We start from the raw sequence: 26,591 nt of genomic DNA on the forward strand, positions 1-26,591 counted from the left end.
TTTCATGCACTGCAAGGCACTTTCTCCAAACCTACCCTATCTTCTACCACTTCAGCCTGGATATAGAATCTAGAATTTCAGCCTAACTCCAGAAAGCAGTAAATGCCTTGCTTGTAACCTGAGAGTACCGTTACCCTCATTGGAGGGAAGTCGTGATGACTGAATGAGTTTAGATATGCAGGGTTGCAGTACTTAACTCAGAGCAGTATTAAACATTAGGCTGAACTGCATAAAACTGTCATCGGGTGGGGGTGGGGACAATAAGTGGCTAAACATTTGCGATTTAATTTAGTTCTGTCAAACGTTAACGGTTATTATTATTCTCTGAAATACCAACATTTTTTACATTCCATTTTTAAAAACCCAGATTATAAAGTCATTTTTGAGGGAAGACCCAATCTTTGGTTAAATCTGAGTCAGTGAAGGGCCATCACTGTCTCCCAGCTCCTCCCTCTGGGGCTTTTCCTTTTCTGTTACATAGGACTCACTCCTGTTTGTTTATATAAATACAGTTCACACTATAAAGGATGAAACTAGAGAAGGTAACATTATGGCAAAATTTCAGAAACCAACATTAGACCAGTGGAGAAAATCTTTGTGGCAGGTGCCTGGCCTAGGACTTTCCCTTCCTCTGAGCACCCTCACTCAGGGTGCAGTGTGGACGGTGGTTGTGTACACCCGGCTTTAAACACCAGCTACAACTGTTTTTATCCTCTCTTGTCCATTGCTCTTATCAATAAAATGGGAAAAATACTACATGATGCACATATTTGTTTAGGGTTTAGTAATTGGGCACAAATAAAATGCCTAGGATAATATATGGCATATAATTGATACACAAATGCCAGTTCCCTTCCTTTTTCCTTTTTCTCCTGAAGCCAGTGTTTAAGTCAAAAAGGCTATAAGAATACTCTACTCCCTTTTGCAAAACTAGCCTCAGCCACAGGCAGCCAATGACTGACTGACTCTGGGCCTTTCCGCCTGTGTGCTGAGACTTGCATTTAAGAAATGCATTTTTATGTCATTTTCTTTACTCGTAGTTACTTGTACTTTTACTTTTGGTAACTTCGTGTCTCAATTAGTGGTTTCGTATGTCCTGCCCAGACACTTTGGGGGATGTAATCAGTGGTTCTCCCTGGGGCACGCGCTCTTTCACACTGTCCCTCACACATGCCCTCTGAGAAGAAAAGTGTGCTCCTTGTTTCCAGAGACACAGAATCTTTGGAAAACATGTTGGCTAGGGTGATATCTGCTTAACTAGGCAGCCATAGTTCAGATCCGGTGCACAATGCAGCCAGATGAGAGTTCTTCTGGAAACTGCAATAGTCTTCAGAATTCTACAAGTCTTTCCACAAAACTTATTAAGCTGTTATATATTGGAAAAAAATAGCACCACAAGAAAATCACAGTTGTAGTTCTGTTACACAATTTTCCTCTGGAGATGTCTATAGTGAAGAGAGAGGCATGGGTGACCTTGATGGACCTTGAGCCCCTGTATGTGTGAGAAAATGGGAAATGTCCCCTCCAAGTGTGAGGCCCCAGTATCCCACTGGCTCTTGAGAACATTTCCTTTGTACCACCAGTTATAATTATGCCTGTAAAACACTGAGCTTAGGAATGATTTCCATAAATGTGCTGGCCTCCAAGTAGTGTGAGGTTTAAACACACACACATACACACATACACAAACACGACTGCAAGTCACATACAGGAGCAAAGCTTCTCCACCTGTACAACCACATACTTAATATATGCAAAGCAGACCCATATGGGGCCAGTAGGTGTCAAAATGAAAGCATGATTACTCTGGTAGTTCGTTCTAAAAGTCAACCTCATAATACCATCGGGGTTCCTTCTTATCCAAGTATTCATTATCTGTGGGCTTTCAATTAAAAGTCCACATAAAGAAGCAAAAGTTATCACAATACAATATTAACTAATGAACCCACCATTTATGAAATTAGTCTTCACTCCAGAATTCCTCCCTGCCTAATTCTCTTATTTATTTCTACCCATCAAGTCAACCTTATCATCTGTGCAGGTCAGAATTTCCCTGATTGTTCAACTGTGACTTTTTTGTCCTCATTTTAACTGGATTAAATTTAAGGGGATTTATTCCAGTATTAATTATTCTTAGATAAAGAGGGCTTCCTAAATTTTGTTCTTAAAATTCAACAAATGCTGGGAATAGATTAAAATATTAGGAGCTTAAAAGCAACTTCAAATGAACCTAGATAAAGAAAATGAAAGAAAGAAGAATATTTAGAATGTTTGGAAACCAGGATTTGCATTTTTTAACTTGAAAACAAAAAGTGAACAAAATCTTAAATGGCCTGATAAATAATTAAATAATATTTTCATCATCATCATAAAAAAAAAAAAAAAGATCCTCATTATGAGGTAAATGAGACCAAACACACAAGGTGGGGTAGGGCAGTGGGAGAGTCTATGATGAGTGTGATGATGGGAGCCTTGCTCGTAGGAACCCTGCGAATGCTGCTTGGGGAGCTTTTAGCCCAAGCACCCGAGTGCAGAGGAACTGAGATGACCAGGAGGTACTGACATGCTCCATGTCTTTAGGACTGTATAATTTCAACCTGGAAACTCCCTCTCTTTCTCTACTTGCAGAACTCTCACTGTTATGGACTGAACTGTGTACCCCCCAAAATGCTGAAGCACTAACCCCAGTACCTGTGAATATAATGTTATTTGAATATAATACCATTCCTGCAATGTTCTGACTGTCGGTGTCTCCCAAACATGTTGAAACTTCATACTCAATGGGATAGCATTAAGAGGTAGGGCCTGTGGTAAGTGATTAAGTCATGAGTTCTGCACCATTGTGAAAAGGATTAGTACCCTCATAGAAGAGGCTTGAGGGAGCTCTCTTGCCCTTCCTACCATGTAAGGACACAGCAAAAAGGCACCATCTATGAAGCAGAGAGTGAGTCCTTGTCAGACACCAAATCTGCTGGTGCCTTGATCTTGGACTTTCCAGTCTCCAGAACTGTAAGAAATAATTATTTTCTTTTCTTTTTTTTTTTTAAATAAATTACCCAGTCTAGCGTATTTTGTTATAAAAGCCCAAATGGAGTAAGATAGGGTTTTCGCAGATGGTCAAGTTAAGATGGGGTCATTAGAGAAGACCCTACTCCACTATGACTGTGTCCTTTTCAAAAGGGGAACTATGGCCATGGACACACACACACACACAGACACATACATATGCATAGAAACAGAGAGAACACCATGTGAAGATAGAACACCATCTACAAGTCAAGGAACACCAAAGACTGCCAGCGAATCACGAGGAGCTGGGGGGCGGGCAAGGAAAACATTCTCCTTCACAGCTCTCAGAAGAAACCAATCTGCCAATACCTTGATCTTAAAATTCTAGCCCCCAGAACTGTAAGACAATAGAATATTGCTGTTTAAGCCTCAAGTGTGTAGTACTTTGTTATGGCAGCCTTAGCAAGTTAATAGACTCACTGAGGAAGGGTTCCAATTAAAATATTTTTGAAAAAGTGAAATAATTACTTTTTCAAAGTAATGAAATAATGAAATATTGACTTTCAAAACTATATTTTATCTTATTCCCATGCAAAGTGACTTTAGTCGTGATATTTAAAGGGAAATAACCATTTAAATTCATAAACACATTAATTCTCAACCTGTAATTTCCTTTACTTTCCCCATGCACCTTACAAAATATAAACCTTCCTTGTAATAATCCCTTATCTCCTTCCCTCCTTTCGCAAACGGTACAGCTCTGGCTGACTATAGATAAGTGAATGCTATAAAATGTATTTTGAAAAAAAAAGAAAAGCTTTGGGTCTTCTCATTGGTATGTTGAACATGCATGGCTTTCCATGCACTATTTCTTCCACAAATAAATTATAAATAAAAAGCAAACTGCATCAAAATGAATCTATTAGTGAGTTCTCAATGCTAAGGTAAAACCTGTCTGTGTGCTCCTGACCTCACTTTTAAAAGGTCTGAGAACTCCATTTGTCTGAACCTGTAATAACTGTCTCCAAATCTTTACCCTTGACTCCAGGTTTTATTACTTAGGATTCACTGTCGGTAAAATCATATTTTAAGAGCAAGACATGTGACTTGGAATGATAAAATTCCATTTTCTTGGTGATGGGGAAAATTTGACCCAGTGATTTGTAGGAATATTCTAGCATTTGATCTATTTTGATAGAGTGGGAATTCTAATTACAACCTTCCCTGACAGGAGAACATTCAGGCCCAGGTGACACCCTCCACCTCCCTTAGCCAGGTGAGATGGAAGTTAAAGGAATCTAACTCCTTTGCCCCAGATATTGGTAGTGGCCCTGCAAAATCTGTAAATGTCATCAGCAAAGTCAGCTACTGGCCAAGAGCCTGGAGGCTGTTTGCACTGTCAGGCTCATATTGTAACCATCCCATCAGGGGCTGTCCTGAGTCAGATGGGTATCCTTGTAGAGCAGGCATCTGGACTGTAGGATGTGGTTCTCTTCCCTGGCTATATGGTGGAAACACCTGAGGAGCTTCTCAACCATGCCAGGGACTGAGCCCCATCCCCGAGCAAGAGACTCGAATCTCCAGCACTGGGACACTGGATCTGTATTTGTTCAAACCTACCTAAAGCAGCTAAGGTTGAGAGTCACTGGTCCAGAAGCAAAGCATCTGGCCTGAACCAGTGTTGTACCAATAGAAACATAATGCAAGGAAAATGAAGAATTAAAGTGAATGCTGTAGTCAGACTCGTGGGTTTTGGTACAGAGTCATACTGAAGGTCCTTAAATAATAATACTAATAATAACAATAATAAATATGTGTGCTTCTTTATCAATATCAGTGCTGATGACATTTTAATTTTTTTTTTTTTTAATTTATTGTGAGTTTGTATGCAAACTACAGCTGGAAATACCACAGCAGGGCCGATCCTTTGCCTTGAGCACTTTGCCACCCACACCCCTCCACTGCCAGCTTTGATCCCCTATCCTTGCCAGTTGGCTTCTTTTACTCGCTCATATTTCTATTTCCCATTAATCTAGCTTGCTCATGGCCTTGGCTGACCATGTCTCCTACTTCATCTAAGAATGTCCTTTCACTTTTTGCCTCTGTTGCTAAGGGACCCAGTCCTCTATTTTTTCAAAATTCAAATTCTGCCCTTTAAAATAAACTCTATATCAAAGTGTAACACATACACAAAAAATCATAATTCATAAATTTACAAATGAGGAAATTTTACAAAATGAACATGTATAAGTAACCAACACAGATCAAGAAGTAGAACATGACCAGTACCCCAGAAGGTGCCTGTTTTCTCCCTCCTAATCACTAACTACCTTGTCCACAAATGGAACCACTAACCTGACTTCTAACACCAAAGATTGCTTATGTCAATTTTTGATCTTTATGTAAATGGAATCATAACATATGTTCTTTTTATGTCTAGATATTTTTTTCATTCGGTATTATGTTAATAAAATTCAATCATGTTGCTGTATGTAGCTCATTTATTGTTTCTGTTAACCTGCTTTTTAAAGCTTAGAATAAAGTGAAAATCATGGACATTTTTTACGTTAATGCTCACAGATCTATCTCATCCGTTTAAGTGGTGCAAATGGACATCTATATTATTTCCAAGTTTGTGTAATTATAATCTTTCCTATGATGAAGAGCCTCATGTACTTGTGGTAACTACACTTTAAATAGAATATTGACCAACTGTAAGGCATGTAGGACCACAGGGAAGGAAAGGAAAGTCAAATGAAAGAAATGAAATAAAATGCCTGTGGATAACTAGGGGTTCTGGTGAGGATGCTGTTCTTCCTCACTCTGATAAATATTTCTCATTTCTCAGCCTGACGGCGCTCCAACTCTTGACCCTATACAAATCTTGTCAACAAGCCCCAGTTATACAAAAAGTACGAGTCAGCATTCCCAAGCAAAGCAGATGTGTAACTGGTAAACATATTGATTTTTTCAGTGGTAGAAGATATCCTTAGGCATCCTTAATTCACAAACATGAATGGAAAAACCTAACTCACAAGGGCTATAAAGAAAAACTTAATGATAAGTTCCCACAGTGGGATATGAAGTATTTACATAAAGAGGTCTCTAGAATGGACCTTAAAAGAATCCTTAAAAAAAATCTGGCCTGTTTTACAGATTCATGGTGATTTCCATAATTTAATACTAAACATTGTGGTGCATTGAAAAGTTCATAAGCTTTAATGACCCCAAAAGACTTAGATCAAGTGATCCTTTTGCCATTTAAAAAATGTGTGACTTTTGAACCTCATATCTTTTACAAACAAACAAACAAAAAACAAGGCCAAAGAGGGGTTAACTATTCATATACAATAATCGTATAGTGCAGTTATCCATTTCCTTATCAAATTAGTTAGGAGAAACAAGTAGTCATCCAGCAGTGAAAGCAATTTGGTTTCTACTCTGCATTGATACCAACATGGGGCTGGTGACAAGTGTACCTCAGCAGGCAGGGGGCTACAGGATCCAAGAAGACAGTGGGGTTAGTACTAAGAGATAGACACAATAAGGAGTCAACAGAGGCAGAAGCAGGAGAGGATGCTTGCCACTGCGAGAATTAGTACAAGCAAAGGATCTCTGGAAGATAAATTCAGAAGTAATATAATGCAGATATGACCTGTCAGGAGACTGATTTGAGCATCTGTCTATAGCTGAATTTTGACGTTTGTATGGTGATTATGCATATAATCTCCAACAAAAATATGTGGAGTATTAAAGTTTACTTTAAGTCCTAAACTCACAATCCTGAGCCCACACTTTAGCCACCTCTTTTATTAGGGCTCTCCCACTCAATACCACTATTCATCTGCCCTAATAACTCCAGGGCCAGGCATCGGACAGCTAGGGATAGCTACTATATCCCAGGGCCCACTGAAATTATTCAAACTAGTCAATCTTAAGCCTGATTGTCATGCCCCATACATTCTTTCCCACAGAAACTACAAGAAAGGCTCTTGCCCACCGTTCCCCCTTCTCCTGTGCATCCTGACAGACCCTGGTGCTTCCTCTCATGGCCCCTCGTGATATGGAATGCTCGCCTCCTCCTGGGTGCTGTGAGTAACAAACTGTCTTCTCAATGGCAATCATTTCATGATCAGTTGTCCTTACTATCCTTCACATTTTCTACAATACCGTGTATTTTGGAACATAGACTATTTGATGGAGTTTGGATGTGTTGTGCCCTCCAAAACTCATGTAGAAATTTGATCTCCAATGTGGCAGTGTTGGAAACTGATTGAGTCATGGGGGTGGATCCCTCATGAATGGATTCATGCTCTCCGTTGGGGAGGGGGCATTAATGAATGAGTTCTCGCTCTATTAGTTCCCATGAGAGCTCGTTGCTTAAAAAGACCCTGGCACCTTCTCGCCTTGTGATCTCCTTGTACCCGCTGGCTCTCTGCCATTTTCCGCCATGAGTAGAAGCAGCCTGAGGCCTGTGCCAGATGAAGCTGTCCCAGAATCATAAGCCAAATAAACCTCTCTTCTTTATAAATTACCCAGTGTCAGGTATTTCTGTTATAGCAACACAAAACGGACTAAAACACTACTGAAATGAATGTTTTAAAAGGATCATGTGCCATGCTAAGAACTTGTAAACACTTTTAAAATATTAAAAATATGCTTTCTAAAGCAGGAATGAACTGCTTAGATCAATATTCCACCACTACTTATTGGGATAAAGATTTTACCTTTGAACAGAATTAAAATTTAAGGTCAGCAGAAAGTTATCATTTATGTTTTTCGAATTCCTGGCTGTACCTCACAACGTACACCTCTAGAATTACACTTTGGCAATAAAGAAGAACTAAATAGCATTCCATAAAGCCTACCATCTAGACGGTGAGTTAGCATACAGAAATAAATAAATCATAGTGCTGTATGTGTTTAAGAATTATGAGCAAATTGCAATGTGAATATGATGGGGTGGGATAGAGAATCATCTGCCTTTATATGAGAGCAGAAAGTGACAAAGAAGGCTTCAGAGAAGACATTAGGAACAGTTGTCTGAGTGATTACACAAGGGACAGACAATTACACTATTCTGCTTATGACAACGACTTGAGGCAATGTAAGAAACCTACTGTATGTCACACTGTACATCCTTCCTTTCAAAGGGCAAGATGCAAAAAATGGACACAGCTCCAGGCAAGCTGTCAACAAGAGCTGGCCATGGGATGGGAACCCTGAGCCTTGAGAGAAGAGCCTCAAGTGCTCCCTGGACAGCAGCGTTGTGACGGTCCCACCGGGCTCAGCTCTCAAAAGGTGAAGATTGGAGAAAATTTGCTTCTTTTGGATTTAAGTTAGCCAAGGCTCTTTTTCTACTTGACTTATGAATCATTTAAAGATTTCTGGAAGAAGAATACAGAGGAAGAGACAGAGAAAGGGAAGAGGGGAGAAAAGGGGAAAGACAGGAATAAAGAAAGAATGGAAAAGGAAGAGAGAGGAAGAAAGGAGATTGGATGAGACAGTAATGACAGCGAAGGAAAGGAAAAGGAAGCAATCACTTACTGCCTGTCATTCTTATTCTTGGATCACCCTCTTCTGTGACGATCACAGTATCTCTGGCCCAGTGACTTTCTTCCCCTGAGAACTGAGTAGCAGAGCTGAACTTTTCCCATTTAGAAAATAGGATTTTCTCAATTTGTGTAAAAGGCCATGCAGGGCAGAGGTCTCAGGTGTTGCCAGGCCCTCCAGCTTGAGCTTGTGGGAGAGCAGCAGCCAGTGTCTACTGCATCATCTGGTCCTGCTGACTTTGACTGCAGAGGGGAAAAGCCCAACATGTTCTTTATTTCACACACACACACACACACACACACACACACACACACACACACACACACTCTCTTCTAGCTCAGGGTGGTAGCAAACCCAGCTGCCAAGCTTGCATACTGAGATTGGTATCTTGCCAACACCCAAATCAAGAGAACATTCAATTAAAGAGCTCAGTAACTTAAAGCAGAACACTGTGGCATCAGGACAACTGTTGATGTGTCTTACTTGAATTTATAGAAAGAATAAAAAGAGGTGACACCTCAATCCAGCCAAATTGAGTTTACCCAATTTTTATCATTGTTGTTAGAGACATTTATAAGCTAAACTTATAGGTCCAGTACAGGTATTTCAATTCAAGTAATTGTCACGACACAAAGAAATACCTAGAATAATTTATAGAAGTCTATCAACACTTTATGTATGGTCCAATCAAACTCTCTTAAACATTTTTAATTGCTTACCTCATCAAGGTGAAATTGAACAATCTATGTTCAATTGGTCCATACCAGAAAAATGGGTCCCTCTGGGGGATAAAACATGATTGTGGGAACTTAAGCTTAGAACTTAACCTGGAGGCGGTGGTGGAATAGGGCAGGGTTGACCTCAGGTTCGTTCTCCTTGAAGGCATGGGGAATGTGAAATATGGTGTGCAGGGGTGAAGTCAGAATTACAAAACAAGTGGACTGTTCTATTAAACCATCAATTCCAAACAGCCATTATAGAGGGGAAAACAAGGTACAGGCCATAGACTGAAAATGGTTGGGAAGTAGGTGAGGAATGAAGGGAAGGACATGGAATCTGGAACACTGCTGTAGGAGATTGTGGGACATCCCTGTGGTCCTGCCCATGGGAGGGGAGGGAGCTAAGATTGTAAACTGGTCGAGGCAGGATAAAATGAAAGGATTTTATCTTCATTACATGGATGAGGAAACTAAGGCTCAAAAAGGTTAAGTAAGTGTGCCCTGACTTCAGATAGCCATATTGACCTCAGCAATAGTCTTGGCCCAAAAGGAGCTCAAACTCAAAGAGGAGAGGTAAGTATGCAAAGAGAACTGGAAGGGAGAGTGGAAAGTGATCAGACAGGAACTTCCTATTGTTTAATCATTTATAATCTTGGGGCAGGCACTCTGAGGAATGCACAAACTAACTTCTTTCTGCCCATGTTCTAGGGTCTGAAGATCTCAAGAGACTCTCCCAAGGTCATACAGTCACAAGGTGAAAGGTAGAACCAGAAAGCAACCCAACTGTGTTTGGCTCCAAAGTGCAAGCCTTCCTTCCTTCCTTACTCTCTACATTAACATTAATTTAACCGAAGTCTTGAAGTCATTAAATGAAAAAATACCTCAAAAATAAGTTTGTGTTAACAAATAAAGGGTGGATGAAGTGTAAATGGGAGTCATTAAGATTCCTATTCCTGCTGATGGAATAGGTGTGCAATATGAAAGAAATTAGAAGATCAGGCATGGCTCCTAGATTTTTAGTCTGAACAGAAATTGGAGAGTATTGCCACTGAGGAGCGGGGAGAACAAAGCAGTTAGTAGAGGCAGTGTCAGGTGTGGTGGGGGCTTATTGTTCTTGAGCTGAATCTGTATTAACCTGTGAGTTAATCTATCTCTTATCTATGGGTGGGGTTTCCATTGCATGTGCTTCTAAAGAACCCAGTGAGGTGACCTCCATTGTATCAATTATCACATAGTGTTGCGATCACTTGGTTAGTTATTTATCTTCATTTTAATCTGCATGCTCCTTGGGAGTTCTGTTGACTGTTTTGTTCCCATATTCAGAGAGAAAATCTGGGAAAAACAACACCCTGTGAATGCAACCACATTGACCTCTGAACTGGCACACACACAGAGACACCACGGAAATAAGACTGTGTGGCCCTGAACCTGTGGACATCATACGCCAAATCCCTTGGGGGGATTCACTAAAGGCAGATCTCCCACCTCCTCACTGGTTTGTTCAGATCCAAAGGGACATTCCTAAGTCTTCAGACTGAAATCACCTTTGAATTCTCATTGTCCCTGAAGTTTACCGTTAGATAGACGGTTCTGTTTATAATTTCTATTAACTAAACTCCTCTTTTTAAATTGTATTACTACTGCTAACCACAGTAGGTGTGTCATGCCATAACCTATCCTACGTCACAAATATTACCAGGAACACTGCAAGGATATTGATGCAAAAAGGGAAACAATAAAAACCGACACGCAGGCTCCAACAACAGTGCAGAAGGGTTATAAAGGAAGCTCTCTTTCCTTTTCTTTTCCTCAATGTCTCCTGCTACTCACACATGTTATTACTTGAGAAAAAAAATCACAGAGTGACGTTCTCGGATGAATCCAGCAATTATGAAGAACCTAAAACTACAGGAAGCTCATGCCCCCGAAGAAGAGATGTGCAGAAATTCTGGATCTCCTGTTGCCTGTACTGGGGGAGGCAGCCTGGATAGGGGTCCACGTTAGCTGAAACATATCAAAATCTTCCTTTGTCTTATCTGCAGCAAAGGCTCATTTGTGTTAGAATCAAATACCACACTGGTCACTTATGACAGGTAGAAAGTGTATAGTAACCGAGGCAGACAAACGTGTCAAGAAAGAACAATTGTGGTGTGCAGGTTAATTCTAGATGTCAACTTGGTTAGATGAAGGAATGCTGAGAAAACTGGTAAAGCAATCTTTTCAGGTGTGTCCATGAGGGTGTTTCCAGCAGAGATTAGTATGAGAGTCTGAGTGGACTGGGTAGGAAAGACCCACCCTCAGTGTGGGCAGGAACCATCCAACCCATTGGGGGCCTGAAGAGAATAAAAGAGAAAAAAGGTGAATCTTTCTTTCTACCCGCTGGAGCTGGGATATACTCTTCTCCCCTGTCCATGGACATTGGAGCTCGAGACTCTTCACCTTCTGGGTTCCAGGACTGAGCCACGCTACCAGCATCCAGTTTGCAGACGGTCTATGATGGGACTTTTCTTCATAGCCACATGAGCTAATTCCCCTAATAAATCCCTCTCATATAATTATAACATATCCTATTGATTCTGTCTCTCTGGAGAACCCTGACTAATACATGTGGGAAGACTTAAAATAAGTTGGGATAAAATTCATCCAGTAAACAAGACCATGGGCACTGTTTGCAGACCTACCATTTGGGAAGAGAAATTATATATCTGGGGATTGTTTTAAAATTTGCCCTCTGAAAGGTAAAATAGTATGTGTATTCCCCAGGATGTATTAATGCCAACCCGCTTTCAGATAGAGTGTCTCAAAAAACAACTTCAGCTTAGGAAAAAACAACAGAGTTGAGACAGTTGTCAAAGCAGAATATATTACGTTTTCTGCTACTCCCCACCCTCACCATTAGCATTCGAGCATCTTACTGGGTTGGCAGGGAGAACATCATGATTCTGATTTTTCAGCAAAATGTGTGTGCCTATGCAGAGACACATGCTTTGTGTGACGGAAGTGCCAATCTCATCATTTCCAGGAGAAAACTTTACATTTCATAATGCTAGAAATGTCCCCCAGATGCATGCATTTGTTTATTATCCTGAGGCATCAGTTCTCCTATAGGCAGCTCATATTTTGTCCCCAATGAAGAGACCGTGAATGGCTTGACAATAGTGGCACCTCCATGCAATTCTGTGAAATAGGATTAGTGAGCTGTGCAACGTGAGCAAGAAGAAAATACAGATGTATAAAACGAGTCTGGGGGACAAGGGGTGTGTGGTGTGTGGGAGTGTGAGCACAGCATAAGTGCTGCACTGGGAAAGATTAGAAATTAGCAAACTGCAGCCCAGGGGTCAATACGGTTGTTGTTTTTAAATAAAGTTTTATTGGAGTACAACCACATACATTTGTGTATCGTCTATAGCTGCTTTTGTACTCTTTTTTTTTTTTTTTTTATTTTATTTTTATTTTTATTTATTTATTTTTTTTAATTTTATTTTGTCGATATACATTGTAGCTGAATAATGCTCCCCATCACCAAAACCTCCCTCCCTTCTCCCTCCCCCCCGTCCCCCCCAACAATGTCCTTTCTGTTTGCTTGATGTATCAACTTCAAGTAATTGTGGTTGTTATATCTTCTTCCCTCCCCCCCCCGATTTGTGTGTGTGTGTGTGTATGTGTGTGTGTGAATTTATATATTAATGTTTAGCTCCCTCCAATAAGTGAGAACATGTGGTATTTCTCTTTCTGTGCCTGACTTGTTTCACTTAATATAATTCTCTCAAGGTCCATCCATGTTGTTGCAAATTGCAGTATTTCATTCGTTTTTATAGCTGAGTAGTATTCCATTGTGTAGATGTACCACATTTTCCGTATCCACTCATCTGATGATGGGCATTTGGGCTGGTTCCAACTCTTGGCTATTGTAAAGAGTGCTGCGATGAACATTGGGGAACAGGTATACCTTCGACTTGATGATTTCCATTCCTCTGGGTATATTCCCAACAGTGGGATGGCTGGGTCGTATGGTAGATCTATTTGCAATTGTTTAAGGAACCTCCATACCATTTTCCATAGAGGCTGCACCATTTTGCAGTCCCACCAACAATGTATGAGAGTTCCTTTTTCTCCGCAGCCTCGCCAGCATTTATCGTTCATAGTCTTTTGGATTTTAGCCATCCTAACTGGGGTTAGATGGTATCTCAATGTGGTTTTGATTTGCATTTCCCGGATGCTGAGTGATGTTGAGCATTTTTTCATATGTCTGTTGGCCATTTGGATATCTTCCTTAGAGAAATGCCTACTTAGCTCTTTTGCCCATTTTTTAATTGGGTTGCTTGTTTTCTTCTTGTAAAGTTGTTTGAGTTCCTTATATATTCTGGATATTAATCCTTTGTCAGATGTATATTTTGCAAATATTTTCTCCCACTCTGTTGGTTGTCTTTTAACTCTTTTAATTGTTTCTTTTGCTGTGCAGAAGCTTTTTAGTTTGATATAATCCCATTTGTTTATTTTTCCTTTGGTTGCCCGTGCTTTTGGGGTCGTATTCATGAAGTCTGTGCCCAGTCCTATTTCCTGAAGTGTTTCCCCTATGTTTTCTTTAAGAAGTTTTATTGTCTCAGGGTGTATATTTAAATCCTTAATCCATTTTGAGTTGATTTTAGTATACGGTGAGAGGTATGGATCTAGTTTCATTCTCCTGCATATCGATATCCAGTTATCCCAACACCACTTGCTGAAGAGGCAGTCCCTTCCCCAGTGAATAGGCTTGGTGCCTTTGTCAAAGATCAGATGGCAGTAAGTGTGTGGGTTGATTTCTGGATTCTCTATTCTATTCCATTGGTCAGTGTGTCTGTTTTTATGCCAGTACCATACTGTTTTGGTTATTATAGCTTTGTAGTATAGCTTAAAGTCAGGTAGTGTTATGCCTCCAGCTTTATTTTTTTTGCTGAGCATTGCTTTGGCTATTCGTGGTCTTTTATTGTTCCATATAAATGTCTGAATAGTTTTTTCCATTTCTGAGAAAAATGTCTTTGGAATTTTGATGGGGATTGCATTGAATTTGTATATCACTTTGGGTAGTATGGACATTTTCACTATGTTGATTCTTCCAATCCAAGAGCATGGAATATCTTTCCATCTTCTTGTATCCTCTCTAATTTCTCTCAGCAGTGGTTTGTAGTTCTCATTATAGAGATTTTTCACCTCCTTGGTTAACTCAATTCCTAAGTATTTTATTTTTTTGGTGGCTATTGTAAATGGGCAGGCTTTCTTGATTTCTCCTTCTGCATGTTCACTATTGGAGAAAAGAAATGCTACTGATTTTTGTGTGTTGATTTTGTATCCTGCTACTGTGCTGAAATCATTTATCAATTCCAGCAGTTTTTTTGTAGAGGTTTTAGGCTGTTCGATATATAGGATCATGTCATCTGCAAACAGGGACAGTTTGACTTCATCTTTTCCAATCTGGATGCCCTTTATTTCCTTCTCTTCTCTGATTGCTCTGGCTAGTACTTCCAACACTATGTTGAATAGGAGTGGTGAGAGTGGGCATCCTTGTCTAGTGCCTGTTCTTAAAGGAAAAGCTTTCAGCTTTTCCCCATTCAGGATGATATTGGCAGTGGGTTTGTCATATATGGCTTTAATTATGTTGAGATACTTTCCCTCTATACCTAACTTATAGAGGGTCTTTGTCATGAATGAGTGCTGAACTTTATCAAATGCTTTTTCAGCATCTATAGAGATGATCATATGGTCCTGGTGTTTGAGTTTATTAATATGGTGTATCACATTTATTGATTTGCGTATGTTGAACCAACCTTGCATCCCTGGGATGAATCCCACTTGATCATGATGAATAATTTTTCGTATGTGTTGCTGTATTCTGTTTGCTAGTATTTTAGTGAGGATTTTTGCATCTATATTCATCAAGGATATCGGCCTGTAGTTTTCTTTTTTGGTTATATCTTTATCTGGTTTTGGTATCAGGATGATGTTTGCTTCATAGAATGATTTTGGGAGATTTGCGTCCGTTTCAATCTTTTGGAATAGTTTGTAAAGAATCGGTGTCAATTCCTCTTTGAATGTTTGGTAAAATTCTGCTGTGAATCCATCTGGTCCTGGGCTTTTCTTTGTTGGGAGCCTTCTGATAACAGCTTCAATCTCCTTTATTGTTATTGGTCTGTTCAAATTTTCTACATCTTCACGGTTCAGTTTTGGGAGCTTGTGTGTGTCCAGAAATTTATCCATTTCCTCCAGATTTTCAAATTTGTTGGCGTATAGTTGTTTATAGTAGTCTCGAATGATTCCTTGTATTTCAGATGAATCAGTTGTAATATCGCCTTTTTCATTTCTAATTTTTGTTATTTGAGTCTTCTCTCTTCTTTTTTTTGTTAGCCATGCTAATGGTTTGTCAATTTTATTTATCTTTTCAAAAAACCAACTTTTTGATTCGTTGATCTTTTGAATTGTTTTTTGGTTTTCAATTTCATTCAGTTCTGCTCTGATCTTAATGATTTCTTTCCGTCTGCTAACTTTAGGATTGGATTGTTCTTGTTTTTCTAGTTCTTTAAGGTGAAGTGTTAGGTTGTTCACTTGCCATCTTTCCATTCTTCTGAAGTGAGCATTTAATGCAATAAATTTTCCCCTCAATACTGCTTTTGCAGTATCCCACAGGTTTTGGTATGATGTATCATTGTTTTCATTAGTTTCAATAAACTTTTTGATTTCCTGCTTGATTTCTTCTTGGACCCATATGTCATTAAGTAGAATGCTGTTTAATTTCCATGTGTTTGCATAGTTTCCAGAGTTTTGTTTGTTATTAATTTCTAGTTTTAATCCATTGTGGTCTGAGAAGATACATGGGATAATTGCAATTTTTTTGAATTTATTGAGACTTGATTTGTGACCTAATATGTGATCTATCCTGGAGAATGATCCATGTGCTGATGAGAAGAATGAATATTCTGAGGTTGTTGGGTGGAATGTTCTGTAGATATCTGCCAATTCCAATTGGTCTAGAGTCTTGTTTAGATCTTGTGTTTCTCTACTGATTCTTTGCCTAGATGATCTGTCTAATATTGACAGTGGAGTGTTCAGGTCCCCTGCTATTATGGTATTAGTGTCTATTTCCTTCTTTAGGTCTAATAGAGTTTGTTTTATAAATCTGGCTGCTCCAACATTGGGTGCGTACATATTTATGATTGTTATGTCTTCTTGATGGATCAGTCCTTTTATCATTAAGTAGTGTCCCTCATTGTCTCTTTTTATGGTTTTTAGTTTAAAGTCTATTTTGTCAGATATAAGAATAGCCACTCCTGCTCGTTTTTCTTTTCTGTTTGCATGGTAAATCTTTTTCCATCCTTTCACTCTTAGTCTGTGTGAATCTTTATGGGTGAGGTGGGTCTCTTGTAGGCAGCATATAGTTGGGTCCTGCTTTTTGATCCAGTCAGCCAGTCTGTGTCTTTTAATTGGGGAATTTAAGCCTTTAACATTAAGAGTTGTTATTGAAAGGTGTTGATTTATTCCTAGCATTTTATTGGTTGTTTGGTTGTCTTAGGTGTCTTTTGTTCCTTGCTTTCTGATTTACTGTTTGGTTTCTTTGTTTGTTGGTTCCTTAGGTTGTAGATAGTGTTTTTGTTAGCTTGTTTTCTCTTCATGAATGCCATTTTTATTGTACTAGCGGGTTTAGATTTTTCTTAGGTTTTTATGGCAGTGGTAGTTATTTTTCGGGAACCAAACCCAGTACTCCCTTGAGGATTTCTTGTAAGGGTGGTCTTGTGGTAGTGAACTCCCGCAGTTTTTGTTTGTCTGAGAAATATACTATTTGCCCCTCATTTCGGAAGGATAGCCTTGCAGGGTAGAGTATTCTTGGCTGGCAATCTTTGTCTTTTAGTATTTTGAAAATATCATCCCATTCCTTTCTAGCTTTTAGGGTTTGTGACGAGAAGTCTGATGTTAACCTGATTGGGGCTCCCTTATAGGTGATTTGACGCTTCTCTCTTGCAGCTTTTAAGATTCTCTCTTTGTCTCTGAGTTTTGCCAATTTGACTATGACATGTCTTGGAGAAGGCCTTTTTGGGTTGAATACGTTTGGAGATCGTTGAGCTTCCTGGATCTGAAGATTTGTGATTTTTCCTATACCTGGGAAGTTTTCTGCCACTATTTTGTTGAATATGTTTTCAATGGAATCTCCATTTTCCTCCCCTTCTGGAATACCCATGACTCGGATATTTGAGCGCTTGAGGTTGTCTGATATCTCTCTCAGATTTTCTTCCATGTCCTTGATTCTTTTTTCTTTCTTTTTGTCTGCTTGTGTTATTTCAAACAGCCCATCTTCAAGTTCAGAGGTTCTCTCTTCAACTTCGACAAGCCTGCTGGTTAAACTCTCCGTTGTGTTTTTTATTTCGCTGAATAATTTCTTCAGTTCAGCAAGTTCTGCTACATTTTTTTTCAGGACATTGATTTCCTTGTATATTTCCTCTTTCAGATCCTGTATACTTTTCCTCATTTCATCATGATGTCTAGCTGAGTTTTCTTGTATCTCATTCAGTTTCCTTAGAATTATCACTCGAAATTCCTTGTCAGTTATTTCAAGGGCTTCTTGTTCTATAGGATCTAGAGTATGAGATTTATTAACTTTTGGTGGTGTACTTTCTTGATTTTTTGTATTTCTGGTGTCTTTTTTTTGGTGTTTATTCATTGTGGCAGGGGGTTTCACAGTCCACCGGTTTGAGACTAATGACTAACTAGGATGTTGCTGTGGTTGCTAATTTGGTATGGCTCCCGCCGTGACTGCTCAGTTGGCCTCTAGTGTCTTGTGTGTGTGGTTGCCTCGGGTCTTGGGCTTCTCCGGGGATCCACCTTTCTGGTCAGCTTGTACTCTGCTGGGCTGGTGGATCACGTACCACAGGGTGTGTGATCTCTGTTGAGCTTTCACTTTCTGTACAGGACTTCTCCCCGTTCCGTGTGCTCTGGCCCAGGCTGTTAGATCGTGCAGTGGCGACCCCACCGGGCGTGTGGTTTCTGTCGAGTCTCCCCCCTCTGTGCACACTGTGCTGGGCTGGGGCGTGTCTTCTGCACCCCTCGTCTATCAGCTGGGCCTTCAAGACCCTGCTCAGCACCGCCTCGCCCAGGAAGTCTATCAGGTTTCTGCTAGGCACAGACAACCGGTCTCTCTGGGTGCCTTTGTAGCACTGTGTAGATCTTTCTCGGGTCTTGTTCACCTTTGTATCCCCCCGGTATAAACCGAGTCTAGTGCCTGCCTGCAGCCTGCTCTCCGGCAGGTTCAAGCGGACCTGGGAACTCTCCTACCACACTATTCCCAACCAGAAATTCGTTAGGCTTTTTTCCAAACTGGTGGTCGCAGAGATGTTATCTGCCTCCCAGTAACAGGAAGTTTACCGGGGCCGGAGTCCAGGGTGTGGTGGAGTGACAGTCGGCCGCCCGTACTTTCTAGCCCTCCCAACACTGGTCGGGACGCCCCACACCCCCAGCCCTGCCAGAGAACCGCGGAGGGAGTGGGAGAGGAGGCCGGCCCGCAGGGTCCGGAAAGCCCCGCGCCAGGCCAAGCAAATGGGCTCAGTGATGGCCGAGCAGGGCGGAGCTGCCCGCACCTGGGAAAATGGAGGCAGCACCGGGGCAGTGAGTGGCCTGGTGGTGCAGGTGGGAGCCGCGTGGGCCAGGGATCACTCACAGTGCTGTGCCAGGTCGGGCGCTCGCTCTGTCTCTGGTTTGTTGCCTTCCGTGTTCTCGGCGCTGCCGCCTCGGGCTGTTCAGTCGCGGCGCCGCTCGGGCGCTCCCAGGAATCTTCTTTAATGCCGGCCTGAAACCTCGAATCCTGAATAGGGCAGCTGGCCGCCTTCAGTGCGGCCCCAGCCTCCGGGATCCTGGCTGCATCCACAGCAGCCCTGGCGCCGTGTTCCCTGTTTCAAGACTCGCTTTTGCAGCTAAGAATCAGTTCTTTTCCTGCTCCACACTTCAAAGCTGTTGCCTGTAAATGAGGCAGCCTCTCCTGCCGGGGGCAAAGTGGCGTTGAGCCCCCACGACCGGCCAGCAGCAGCAGTCCTCCCTTAAGAGATGGCCAGAGGAAGGTCCACAAGTTTCCCGGCTGCCTGAGGCCCAGTGGCCACCTTTTCCACCTCAGCTACTCCGCGCCAGCCGCCGCAGCCGCCGCCATCTTAAAACCTCTCTGCTTTTGTACTCTTTTGCAGAGCTGGATCTGCAGCAAAGTCCACAAAGCCTAAATATTTACTATCTGGCTCTTTACAGGAAACACACGCTGATCGCTAGAATATATAAAAAGACATTCAATGAATAAAAATTATCTTGTCATGCAATGTACAATAAAAATTAAATAATGTACCAAACAAATTGTTATTTATTTATTCATTTAAATTTCTAAAACAACCCTTAAAGTGTCAAAAGAATAGTTTTAGTTTCTTCATGGTACTGGGTAAATAAGGAGCCTGCCAGCCCTCAGCACCAGCTAGTAGACAAGGTCTGTGTGGCTTCTATGACTAAAGTTCTGAGCTGGGGATTCAACTACTAAGGCTATAACCTTGAGGTCCAGTTGGTGGCAGGGGCTTAGCAAGCACAGAGGGGTGGTTCTGTGAGCGCTTTAGTACAAAAGCTCTATTCAAGTGGTGATGGTGCCGATGAACTGGGCCAGTGAAGGTCTTTCCCAGAAAGCTAAATGGGAGACCAGAAGACCAAAGGTTAGTTAGAATTGGGGCAAAATATGAAAGATAAAGAAAATAAAGACGAGAGAAAGAGAGCAGTTGAGACATGTTCACTGAATGTACAATCCAAGGAGGGACCTACTTAGAATTTGTCACACATCGTGAGAGGAGAACTGTTTATATCCTACTGGTGCCACACCTCAGTGTTATCCCAGACTCTGTGTGAGAGGCCAGGCCTTGAGGTTAAATCCTTTAATTTTAATTTTAATTTCTTATTTTCCTTTATTGCATTCATCAATGTCCTTGGGTTTCTTTGTTTTGTTTTGTTTGTTTCAATCCAATGAGCTAAACACACAGAGACTGAAATGAAACAACTTCCTGTCAAGAAATAATTACCCAGCGGGACAAACTGTGTCCAAGACAAGGTGGTTCCCCCTAAAAGGTATAAAGAAAGGCAGAGAACAACTTCAGGATGTGATACTTCTTGGGTGTCCAAGCAAATATCACTTTTTAGTAAGCTTTTATTTCTTTGGTCACCAGAATGTTCCCTAAGGTGTTAAAGCCTGTAACCATCAGCTATAAAGTTGTCTGGTGCAATTTGGTCATAATAAGTGTTTTGGAGACAATGCTATGCTTGAAATGTAAGTGAATGAATGGCTTTTAGCTTGAAATTTTTGAAAATTTGTGCCTGGCTGTTCAAATCCTCTGGAAAGTGTGGGCAGCCTGCCCCTCTTTGCTCTGCCACCATCAGTAGTTTTTTTTTTTAGCCTTGGCAGGCTCCAAAAGGGTCTCATGGCATCCTTCTCTCTAGAAAAGCTAAGGCTATGCGTCATAATCCCAGTTCATGCTGCTGGTTCTGCACATGTGGAGGTGCAGACAGATGTGTTCTCACTGCTCTAGCCAAGCAAGGAAGCATTCAATATTCTTGATGACTCTCTCTGCTCTCTCTGCTTCCACTGTCTTGTAATGTGAGACCTCTGGGTCTCTGTCACCACCACCAGATGGAATTTGGACTTCTCAGCCTCAGAAACTATAAGCAATAAATTTCATTTTCTTTATAAGTCACCCAGTTCAGGTGGGACTTCCAGTCAAGATAGCGCAATAGACGGTCCCCAGCATCACTCTCTCCCACAAATCAACCAATTTTCAACTATAAAAATGTAACAACAGCCAAGCTGGGGCCACTGGAGCTCAGGGGAAGAGGAGGAGAGACCTACAGAGTGCATGAAGGCAGGAGAAGCCACGATGAGAGGAAGAAAAAGCTAATTGGAGCGTATTGGGGCACAGCAGCTTTAAAGCTGGAACTGTGAGCATGTGGAGCAGGAGCCGGCAGAAGCCGCAGCTGTGCCCTTTGGATGGAGACGCTTGGAGGTGGCAGGTGAGAAGAGGGCCTTGGTGGCCCCCAGGACAGCAAGACCACTAATAGGGTTCCCGAGGACCCATGTAGGAGTGAGGAGCCAGAACAGCTGAAAAAGGGGAGCCATTCAGAGGCAGGTGAGTCATTCCAAGGGACCGGCCAATGGCCCGCACCATGGGAAGTGTTTGAAGCACGGGCAGTGACAGAGATGGGACCACTGGGAGAACACTGGGACAGATCAAGGACAGCCGATCCATCCCCCAATCAGCACAGGACCACTCAGAGCAGACTGGTCAGGTATACAGAATTGCATGGGGTGCGGTTTGATGAAAAACTCAGGCCCAGATCAGAGATTCTACACAACCCAGGTGCATTGGGTCTCTGGAGAGATGGAAGTACCTACAAGGTTAACCACTAAATCCTGAGCTGCACAGGAAGCCTTCCCTAGGGAAACAGCAGCAAAGTAGCAATTTAAACAACCACACAGCTCAAGTACTGGTTCCCACAGAAAGTTCCCCCATTTTAGAAGTAAGCAAAGGACAAAAAATTAGTTCTGGCTCAGGCACCCCACCAGCACCTTGAGGTCCACCAAGGGACATGAGGCATGAAGCCAGGGACCAGACCCCCTGCACACAACCAGACACACCACTGGCACCAAGGAGCATGCCAAAAACATCACCTCCATGTGGGTGGCCCACCACAGCCACCACAGTAACCACGGCTGCTGTGAAAGTGGCTAGACATCACAACCACCACGCAGACGGTCCACCAGCCACTGGAGTGCATTGACACAAGGAGAGTCACCAGAGAGACCAAAGAAAAGAAGAGGAGGTCTCACTCCACAAAGCCCATTCCAGAGTGACAGAAGAAGCACCTGCTCTATGATAATATTGGGGGACCTGATCACACCTCTCAGCATTGGACAGATCATCTAGGCAACAAATCAACAGAGTAACCATTACTCTTTCAGAGGGAGAGAAGAAATCTAGAGTTATCAGTGGTTGGAGTGGGGAAGATGAGGGGGATGGGGAGAGATTGGACAAGGGGCATAAAGAATAAGTACGATTTGTAACAATATACATACTGGTAATATTGATTTGATCAACATATGTCAACATTGAATCCAAAAATATGTATAACCAATTATGATTCAAAAAAAAAAAAACAATCAATACTCTGATGACTCAAAAATTGTGAATAATTGCATCCACCTTCCTTGGCCATCACCTATGGGTGAACCCTATGTGGATTGATAAGAAATAATAACTTTTGCCTAGAGAATCTTCCCATTTCTCCACTCCTGAGACTTAGGAAGACAGAAGCTAGTGTTAAAGCATGCTTGTGCATTGTCCCTATTCTGGGTGGCCATGCCTTTGTGAAGAGGCCTCACTGACAGCCATAGCAATGGCAACTGTAACAGGAACATTTACTGAGCACTTACAGCACAAAGCTCCTTACAGGTGCAGAGTCATTTAGCCCTGTTGACAGTTCTGGGTCTATTATTAACCCCAGTTGCAGTTGAGGGAAGTAAGACAGAGAAACTAAACAATATGTTCAAGTTCACAGAAAAAGCAAGTGTTCACAGACAGCCTTGCTCCAGAGCTCATGCTTTTAACCACCACGTTACTGCCTAGAGGAGAAAGAAACAACTTCCTCCTGCAGCTCTGTAACTAGAAAATTAGCCCTTAATCAAAACAATGCAGTATTGGAAAGGAGGTGCAGGAGGGTAAAAGAGAACATAGCCTTTGGAGTTAGAGACTAGGGTTCAAGTACCTGGGTTTGACCTTTGTGTTAAGCAGGGTAACCTTGAACAAATCCTTACTCCTCACCTGGTCTTAGGGACCTCATCTGTAAAACAGGGATGCTTATGCCTTCCACGCAGGATATTTTATGAGCACAATAAAATAATGAGCACAAAGTTCCCAGTATTGTGTCTGACACATAATGAGTAATCTCTCCCAAAAGAGAGATGACTTTTTTTCTATCTCTCTGTTCTGATGATGTGGGACAGCATCACTTCTTTTAACCCCATGCTTATAGAAGACATTGACTGTTATGTGGTACAAAAAAAGCAATCGCATAGATTGCTTGAACTGATAAAAAGCCAACACTCCTCTCTTGAAAACTTGGGGTGCCCATGACATCAGAGAACAACTTGGACCCAGCAAGGTAAAGAGGACCAATTTCACAAGGCTTAATCCTACCTTCTGAGATGTATTGAGTTAAGGTGAAGAAGCTTAAAATATTTAAAATTTTAATTACAAAGTAAAACCTCAACAAGGCTGCCCAAGGATAAGGAAAATAGTTCAGGAAGACAATTTCAAAATTGAAAGTGTAGTTTTATATTCAGTCAGTGTACAGGGTTTGGTTAATATATATGAAAATGTTACATTTAATGGTTATGTTTCTTAGGCTTGCATTAGGACAGTTTCTCAGACTTTCCTTGTTTTCGATGATATTGCCAGTTTTGAGGATTACTGGTTAGGTATTTTGAAGAATGTTTCTCAGCTGGGATCTGTCTAATGATTTTCTCATGATTAGACTGGGGTAATTTAATTCCAGGAATGAGCCACAGAGATAAAGTGCCAATGTAAACATATCATATCCATATGATTCATCACTGCTGCTGTTAACCGTGATCACCTGGCTTGAAGTTACACTTGCCTGCATTCTCAACTCTAAAGATACTCTTCTATTCCCCCGAACACAGTACTCTTTGGAAGAAAAATCACGAGGTACAACCCACATTTAAGGACTAGGGATTTATACTCTACTTCTCTAAAGATGGAGTAGCTACATTAATTATTAAGAATTGTTCTGCATGGGAGATTTGTCTATTCTCCCCACTTATTTTCTTGTATAATTATTATTTATATCATTATAGACACGTGGATTTTCACTTTATATGTTGGGTTATAGTCCAATACAACTTTATTTATTTTGTTGCTCAAATTGTTTCAGCTTTGGCAATTGGGAACTCTTTCAGTTGGCTTTGAGAATATTTTGACATACCCATACTATGGTGCTGATTTGTATTTGAGTTCTTCCTTATTTTCTAGCACTACAAGATGCTCCAGGCTCATCTTATATATTTTCTGCTTCAGGCCTAACATCAGCTGTTTCTCCAAGAGCCCTGATTCTAGTAATAATTGGAGAACAGTTTTAGAAACCAAGACCGGGATTCTAGGTATGCCCATGGCTACTGGGATGTCATTCTAGGCTCTCACAATTGACAGAGCAAGGATATGCATGTGTATATACTAGCCCATGCATATATACATATCTAAAGATACTTCCATATGTAACTATAAGTATATATGTTAATCTAAACACAAATTCCTACTGCTGAATCCAACTGTAATCCATCACTACATGGATCACTCTAGTGGAATATACTAAAAGGCATATGTATTTCACAGGGTCTGGTTTTCCAAAGCCTTGCAGTTTCAAATATTGACCTTGTGGAGGACTAGAAATTTCCCTCAGGCTATACGTCTCTGTTCCAAGATAAGGATTGTGGCACAGAAGGTTGCTGGCTCAAAGACAGACTAGTTACTGATTGTTATGTAAAGATACTGAGAAATTGCCATTAAGAAGGAATGTTTGCTAAAATCAAACTGTTGTTGATAGGACCACTTAATTGTCTAAGGGAATGTCATCTGGCTTGTTTCACTGAAAGTTACCGGACTATACTGTTAAACTATAAACCCACCCTTGTTCTCTTCCTGTCATTTTGTGGTCTGGAAAATAAATGCAGGAAGAGAACCCCAATTCGGCATTAATTTCCCAAGGAAGGGATGCCTCTCGCTTGAGGGTTCCGGCGGGAGATTAAGCACTTTGGGGCCTCTCACTGCTCAGAAGAGATGAACTTTGAGTAATCCTTTCATCTCCATCACCCAGAGGAAGTGGGGTGAAAAATCCGTGGGGGGCAAAGCAAGGTAAAGCAAACAAAATGGTTCCCTGTGTGAGGACATTCTCCACGGATTGGAGACTGACCTACCAAGCATTAGAGAGGAATAGGACGTCCAATGATTCATCCCTGCAAGGGAGTCCCTAATAAGGGAAACACACGCACCCCGGTAAGGCAATCACAGGTGGCTTTTGAGGTCAAAGTTAGGCTTTTTCAACCCTGGAGATATTTTTCCATTTTCTTTACTTTTAAAATATGGATATTCATTAACGACAGGGGAGACTGAACATACATTACAACTCCAATGTCTCCTTAAAGCAGCAGGCTGTAAGTAACTGAATGGCAGCTTGATAAACTGTTAGTGGATAGTAAACAACTTTGTCCTTGATACCTCAAGGAAGGGAGCCTTAACATAAAAATTTGGGAACAAATTTGTCACTGGTTAATTATGCAATGAGTCTCCTTAAGGCTTCCCACCTAACAACCAGGAATGTATGTCAAGTCGTTCTGAGACTTATCCAAGACCTTAACAAAAAACTAAGACATGTTTATGTCACCAAAAATATAAACTTAATCTTTGCCAGTGACTAAGAAAACCTTAAATTGGACAATCTAAAGTAAAAGAAGTTAATATTTCTTGACAGTGTTGTTATTGTTTAAGCATGTTTTTCTTTCTTATCTGCACAATGCTTCTCTCCTCCCTTAAAAGCAGTGGTTCTTTTCTTAACTGCATGTGCTACTCTTTTTCTCTGAAGACCCTGGAGTTTTGTGAAGAAAAGCAGCCACTGTGCCAACCAGACCCCTTTGGGTCTACTGCTCTTCTCCTAAATACCTCTAGAGTCAAATGGTTTCATCTCTGATTGGTGGCTTGGCTCTTGAGCTCAGTAAGCTGTTTGAGAAATAAAAACTAGACTAAGACCTACCTGTTTAACTAGGTGATCTCAAATTTTCTGGCATCCACTTGGTTATCTTAAATAGACTTCTAAATTCTCTTCTAGTCTCATATAAGTATTTCTTCACAAAACCCTACAGTAGAATTTCTAGCTAATTTCTTAAAAGGAAGAAAATCTTCTCTACATCTTCTTGAAAAGATTTGCATACTTTGCTTTACAATGTATTCTGTTATCTTGCTTTCTTTAAGGCAAGGTGAAGCCTCACCAATAAGTCTTTTGGAAAAAACAATTTAAAACTGACTGTCCTTTTCACTAGTGAGCTTTCTATTACATTTTAAACAAAACCTATAAGATCCTTATTTGTTATTGTTTTTTATGTCTGCATATATGCATGTGTAAGCTGTATGTTATGTCTATATGTTCATGTCTGTTTGTATAATCGTTTTATGTGCAAGGTACCAAATTGGCTTATAATTAATGCACGCT

General features: G+C 41.0%; 1 protein-coding gene across 4 annotated transcripts in view; it reads right to left on the reverse strand.

The window, feature by feature from the left end:
* The window catches only part of NRG3 (neuregulin 3), a 1,080,861-nt gene that overhangs the window by 45,146 nt on the left and 1,009,124 nt on the right, over window positions 1-26,591 (reverse strand). The gene's annotated exons all lie outside the window — the stretch shown is intronic.

This window comes from Cynocephalus volans, chromosome 2 (assembly GCF_027409185.1).
Source record: "Cynocephalus volans isolate mCynVol1 chromosome 2, mCynVol1.pri, whole genome shotgun sequence".
NCBI lineage: Eukaryota > Metazoa > Chordata > Mammalia > Dermoptera > Cynocephalidae > Cynocephalus > Cynocephalus volans.